Source organism: Plecotus auritus (genome assembly GCF_963455305.1).
Source record: "Plecotus auritus genome assembly, chromosome: 2".
Classification (NCBI taxonomy): Eukaryota; Metazoa; Chordata; class Mammalia; order Chiroptera; family Vespertilionidae; genus Plecotus; species Plecotus auritus.
In genome coordinates, this window is record NC_137771.1 from 74241160 (window position 1) to 74247159 (window position 6000).

Below are 6000 nucleotides of genomic sequence, written 5' to 3' on the forward strand. Positions count from 1 at the left end.
TTTCTGATGATTAGTGACATTGAGCATGTTTTTATATGTCTGTTGGCCATCTGTATGTCCTCTGTGGAGAAATGTCTATTCAGGTCTTCTGCCTATTGTTTAAATTGGATTTTTTGTGTTTTGGTGTTGAGTCCTTTATAAAATTTGGATATTAATCTCTTATGGGATGTATCATTTATAAATGTGTTCTCCCATTCTGTAGATTGTTTTTCATTTTGTTGATGGCTTCCTTTGCTGTGCAAAAACTTTTTGGTTTGATATAGCCCATTTGTTTATTTTTTCTTTTGTTTCCCTTGCCTGATGAGATATATCAGAAAAAAAATATTAAGAGCAATGTCAGAGAGTTTACTGCCCGTTTTCTTCTAGAAGTGTTATGGTTTCAGGTCTTACATTTAATTCTTCAATTCATTTTGAGTTTATTCTTGTATATGGTGGAAGGTGCTCTAGTTTCATTTTTCTGCATGTATCTTTAATTTTTACAGCACCTTTTATTAAATAGACTGTCTTTACCCCATTGTAAATTCTTGCCTCCTTTGTCATAGACTAATCGACCTTATAGGTGTGGGTTTATTTCTGGGCTCTCTATTCTGTTTTGGTCTGTGTCTGTTTTAATGCCAATGCCATGCTATTTTGATTATGGCCTTATGATATAGTTTGATATCACGTATCATGATTTCTCCAGCTTTGATATTTTTTCTCAAGATTGCTGTGGCTATTTGGGTTCTTTTGTGGTTCCATATAAATTTTAAATGTATTTGTTCTACTTCTATGAAAAATGCCATTGGTATTTTGATAGTGATTGCAGTAGTCTTAAAATTTTAATTTTTTCTATCGTGAGTACAGTATATGCTTTCATTTATTTGTAATTTCTTCAATGTATTGTACTAAGCTTTAACCTCCTTGGTTAAATTCATTCCTAGATGTTTTTTAAAATGCAATTGTAAATGGGATTGTTCTCTTAATTTCTCTTTCTGATAATTTATTTTTGTATATAAAAATGAAAACAATTTTAGGATATTAATTTTGTATCCTGCTACTTTGCTGAATTCATTTATCAGTTCTAGTAGTTTTCTGATGGAACCTTTAGAATTCTCTCTCTATAATATTATGTCAGCTGCAAATAATGACAGTTTTGCTTCTTCCTTCCAATTTGGATGCCTTTTATTTCTTCTTTTTGTCTGATTGCTGTGTCTAGGACTTCCAGTACTATGTTGAATAAGAGTGTTAAAAGTGAGCATATCTGTCTTGTTCCAACTCACACTTTTAGTATGAGTTGAGTATGATATTAGCTGTGGGTTTGTTATGTATGTGGTTCATTATGTTGAGGTATGTCCCCTCTATTCCCACTTAGCTGAGAGTTTTTATCATAAATGGGTGCTGGATTTTGTCAGATGCCTTTTTCCCTTTATTAATATGATTATATAATTTTTATCCTTCGATTTGTTTATTTGGTATATAACATTAATTGATTTGTGGATATTGTACCAACCTTGCATCCCAGGAATAAATTGTACTTGATCATGGCGAATGATCTTTTTAATGTATTTCTGGATCCAGTTTGCTAATATTTTATTGAGAATTTTTGCATCTATGTTCATTAGGGTTATTGACCTATAATTTTTTGTCTTTGTAATGTTTTTGTCTGGTTTTGGAATCAGGGTAATGCTGGCCTTCTAAAATAAGCTTGGGAGCCTTCCCTCCTCTTGAATTTTTTGTAATAGTTTGAGGATAGATGTCAATTCTTCTTCAAGTGTTTGGTATAATTCACCCGTGAAGCCATCCAGTGCAGGACTTTTGTTTGTTGGGAGTTTTTTTTATTACTGATTTGGTTTGGTTGGCAGCAATTGGTCTGTTCAGATTTTTGTTTCTTCTTGATTCATTCTTGGAAGATTGTATGTTTCATCCAGATTGCCCAATTTGTTGGCATATAGTTTGTAGTATTTTTTTTTTAATAATCCTTTGTACTTCTTTGGTGTCAGTTGTCACTTCTCTTTCATTTCTGATTTTATTTATCTGTCTCCTCCCCGCCCGCCCCCCCCCCCCCGCCCTCCGCTCCCCTAGCAGAGTTCAGTTTTTTATTGAATGTGTTACAAGAGAGGTTTAGTCAAAAAGACCAAAGCATTTGTCATTATCAGACTCTCCAGATTCTTTCTTTGCTTCCACCTTCTTCTCCTCAGCTGGGGCAGCAGTGGTAGAGGGGGCAGGGTCTCTAGCCCCAACACCTGCTGGGGCAGGTCCACCAGGCCTTACATTGCACATGAAGCGCCCAATGTTGACATTGGCCAGAGCCTTCGTAAACAAGCCTGGCCAGAAAGGTTTAAATTTACACTAGCTGCTTTTAAGGAGGCCATTGATCATATGCTCTGTGACTGTTATCTCATCATCATGCAGGATGAGGGCTGAGTAGATGCAGGCGAGCTCTGAGACAGAAGACACGGTATGGGCGAGGGCTGGGCAAGTGCTTCCAGGCACGGTGCTCATTGCCGGATGAAGTGAGGGTCTCACATGGGCTTAGCTTCCACCGAAGGACTGAGCACCTTACTGGAAGCTGGGGAAAGCGCTCTCTTTTTTTCTTGGTGAGTCTAGTTAAAAGTTTAGCAATTTCAAGTTTACGTTTTCAAAGAACCAGCTCTTGGTTTCATTAATCTTCTGTATTGTTTTTTAGACTCTATTTTATTTTCACTCTGATTTTTATTATTTCCTTTCTTCTACTCACTTTGGGCTTTGTTATTCTTTTTCTAGTTCCTTTAGGTGTAGCATTAGATTGTTTATTTGAGATTGTTCTTGTTTCTTGAGGTAAGCTATAATGCTATGAATTTCTGTCTTCGGACTGCTTTTGCTGTGTTCCATAGATTTTGGGTCATTGTATTTTTATTTGTCTCAAGATATCTTTTAATTTCTTCCTTGGTCTCATCGTTAACACATTCATTGTCGAGTAGCATGTTATTTAGACTCCACGTGTTTGTGTGTTTTTTCAGTTTTCTTAATTTCTAGTTTCATACAATTGTGGTGGAGAAGAAGCTTGACATGATTTCAGTTTTCTTAAATTTATTGAGATTTGTGGCCTAACATGTGGTCTATCTCAGAAAATATTCCATGTGCACTTGAAAAGAATGTATATATATTGCTGCTTTATGGTGAAATGCTCTAAAAATATCATCTGTTCCAATGTGTCATTTAAGGGTGCTATTTCCTTGTTGATTTCCTGTCTGGAAGACTATCCATTGATATCAATGGTATATTAAAGTCTCTACTATGAATATATTACTGTTGATCTCTCCCTTTATGTCCATCAATATGTTTTTTAAAATATATATATTTTATTGATTTTTTAGAGAGAGGAAGGGAGAGGGATAGAGTTAGAAACATCGATGAGAGAGAAACATCGATTCAGCTGCCTCCTGCACTCTCCCTACTGGGGATGTGCCCGCAATCAAGGTACATGCCCTTGATCGGAATTGAACCTGGGACCCTTCAGTCCGCAGGCCATGGCTCTATCCACTGAGCCAAACTGGTTAGGGGCCATCAATTTGTGTGTGTGTGTGTGTGTGTGTATTCCCTGTTTTAACCTTTCTTATATACAGTACATGTCTAATGTACTGTTTAATCTATAAATAAATACTTCTTTTCTTAAATTTGTGGAACCAGCCCCCATACTAGCCTTAAACTAGCCTTTGTCATGCTGAGGTATCAGGCTGTCTGTCACGTCAAAAACTAAAAAAAAAGCCTTTGGGAGGCAGTGATTTGTGAAGAAAGATGCTGCATGCTGACCTGAAAGACACCCCTGGAACAAGTGCTGAAAGGGATTCGTTTAAGGCTAATATGGGGGCTGGTTCCATAAATTTAAGAAAAGAAGTATTTATTTATAGATTAAACAGTACATTAGACATGTACTGTATATAAGAAAGGTTAAAACAGGGAATCATTTGGGGGTCTGGTACAAATTAATTCAATTTATATGATTTCTACTGGGAAATAAATGATTCAGTTTTCAAACAAATTGCTTCTCGAATACCCTGGAACAAATTAAGTTTGAGAACTGAGTTTCCACTGTACTTAGGTACTCCTCTGTTCATTGCATAAATGTTTACAAGAGTTTTATCTTCTGGTTGGATTGATCCCTTTATTATTATATAATGTCCATCTTTGTCTCTTATTATAGCCTTGGTTTTAAAGTCTATTTTGTCTGATATTAGTATTGCCACCCAGCTTCTTTTTGCTTCCATTTGCATGAAATACCTTTTTCCAACTCTTTACTTTCAGTTTGTGTGTGTCTTTCAATTTGAAGTGGTCTCTTGTAGTCAGCATATATATGCACCTTGTTTTCTTTTTTTTAAATATATTTTATTGATTTTTTACAGAGAGGAAGGGAGAGGGATAGAGAGTTAGAAACATAGATGAGAGAGAAACATCGACCAGCTGCCTCCTGCACACCCCCTACTGGGGATGTGCCCGCAACCAAGGTACATGCCCTTGACTGGGATCGAACCTGGGACCCTTCAGTCCGCAGGCTGACACTCTATCCACTGAGCCAAACCGGTGAGGGCAGCACCTTGTTTTCTTAATCATTCAGATACTCTATTTCTTTTGATTGGAGCATTTAGTCTATTTACATTTAAAGTGGTAGTTATATAGTTATGCAATTTTTATTTGTTCATATATATATATCCCTTTTCCTCCTTTTTCTTGAGTCCCTTTAACATTTCTTGTAATACTGGTTTGGTGGTGATGAACTCCTTTAGCTCTTTCTTGTCTGGGATGCTCTTTAGCTCTCATTCATTTTTAAATAAGAGCCTTACTAGGTAGAGTAGTCTTGATTATAGGTTCTTTCTTTTTATCACTTGGAATATTTCATGCCAATCCCTTCTGGCCTACAAAGTTAATGTTGAAAAATCAGCTGACAGTCTTATGGGAGTTCCCTTGTAAGCAACTGTCTTCCCTTTACTGCTTTTTTCTTTAACCTTTGGCATTTTAATTATGATGTGTCTCGGTGTGGGCCTCTTTGGGTTCATCTTGTTTGGAACTCTCAGCAGTTCCTGAACTTATGTGTCTACTTCCTTTGCCAGGTTAGGGAAATTTTCAGTTATTATTTCTTCAAATACTATTTCTTCTCAATCCCTTGCTTTGTCTCTTCTCCAACATTGTTACACTGAATGTTGTATCATAGGTCCCTTAAACTATCCTAGTTTCTAAAATTCTTTTAGCTGTTTTGAATGGGTGTTTTCTGCTGTGTTGTCTTCTATTTAGATGCTGATTTGATGCTCTGCTTCATCTAAAGTGCTGTTGATTCCTTCTCGTGATTCATTTCAGTTATTGTATTCTTTGTTTCTGAGCATTTCTATAACTAGTGTTTTGCACTCTGTATCTGATAGACTTCTTGCCTCCATTTAATTTAGTCCTTTTTTTCTGGAGATTTCTATTTCATTTGGGATACGTTTGTCTCTCCACTTTGGTTTTATCTCTGTGTTTGTTTCTAGGTATTAGGTAGATCTGCTACGTTTCCCAGTCTTGGCAGGATGGCCTTGTGTAGAAGGTGTCCTGTGGGACCCAGTGGCACAGTCTCACTGATCACCTGATCCGGATGCTCCAGGAGTGCCCCTTCTGTGGGTTGTGTGTGCCCTCCTGTTGTAGTTGAGCCTTGATTGCTATTAGCACTTCAGTATGTGGGATTAACCCTCAGGCTGACTGACTATGAGGATTGACCACAGAATATGAGATGCTGTGTAGAATCTGACCCCAAGGAGTGGGATTGACCCCAGTGGGGTCTTGTGCCTGCCAAGACCTCTCTTTGGGTGTGCCACTTATGGAGCTAATCAGATGGTGGCCTGTTTTGGTCTGAAGCTGGCCACCAGGTGTGTTGGTTCTGCGCCCTCTTGGGAGGGGCTAGTGCAGGTCAATGTCAGATGCTGCCTCTGACCAGCTACCTGTTGGGAGCTACAAGGTGATCTGTAGTTGGTAGCTGCCTGTCCTGGGCCTGGATGTTAATGGGAGGGGCCACCC

The 6000-nt window shown here is 37.8% G+C and overlaps 1 pseudogene across 1 annotated transcript; it reads right to left on the bottom strand.

The window, feature by feature from the left end:
- Positions 1 to 2100: 2100 nt before the first annotated feature.
- LOC308241107 (large ribosomal subunit protein P1-like) lies at positions 2101 to 2481 on the bottom strand (annotated as a pseudogene). Its single transcript has one exon. The product of its transcript is annotated as a large ribosomal subunit protein P1-like (transcript).
- Between the last annotated feature and the right edge of the window lie 3519 nt (positions 2482 to 6000).